This window comes from Dermacentor silvarum, chromosome 3 (assembly GCF_013339745.2).
Source record: "Dermacentor silvarum isolate Dsil-2018 chromosome 3, BIME_Dsil_1.4, whole genome shotgun sequence".
NCBI classification, from domain to species: domain Eukaryota; kingdom Metazoa; phylum Arthropoda; class Arachnida; order Ixodida; family Ixodidae; genus Dermacentor; species Dermacentor silvarum.
The window spans coordinates 4,919,975-4,920,573 of NC_051156.1; the positions used below are offsets into that span (position 1 = coordinate 4,919,975).

Here is a 599-nt window from a genome sequence, read left to right on the forward strand (position 1 = left end):
CAAGCGCCGAGGGTGAAGCAAAAAACGTTGAAATTGTGGCGGCGCTGCCATAGCCTTATTCTGGATCGAATATATAAATAAGACATATGAATAAGAAATATTGGGGGAATAGGGAAATTGTTTTCGAACAATTACTACGCGTGGATTACTAGTAGTAAAAAAAGTAAAATAGAAAAATACGCCAAACTCAAAACTTTAAAAATCAGGAAAAAAAAGCGCCCAACGTGGGGCTCGAACCCACGACCCTGAGATTAAGAGTCTCATGCTCTACCGACTGAGCTAGCCGGGCTTTCTTTTTCTTCGCATGTCGCATGTCACAGATCTTACGAGCGCAGAAGAACAGACTAACAGGATCTTACATCGGTGAACCGTCACCTGTTTGCTGACTACATGTCATCAGTATTTCGGCAAGTTCCAATCTTGGAACCCACTCTGGTACGAACGCCTGCACCTTCTGCACTTCGACAAAATGGGACACAGATTCGCAAAAATGTTCGGGAACGGGTCGCACATCAATATCTGCATTGTGTGCAGCCGTCCGCGTTCGCCATATGCTGTGCAGGCCCAGGAGCATGACAAAATCACAAGGCACGTCATCG

General features: G+C 45.6%; 1 non-coding gene across 1 annotated transcript; it reads right to left on the reverse strand.

The window, feature by feature from the left end:
- Positions 1–216: 216 nt before the first annotated feature.
- On the reverse strand, positions 217–289 carry Trnak-cuu (transfer RNA lysine (anticodon CUU)). The gene has a single exon. It is a non-coding gene; the product is annotated as a tRNA-Lys (tRNA).
- Between the last annotated feature and the right edge of the window lie 310 nt (positions 290–599).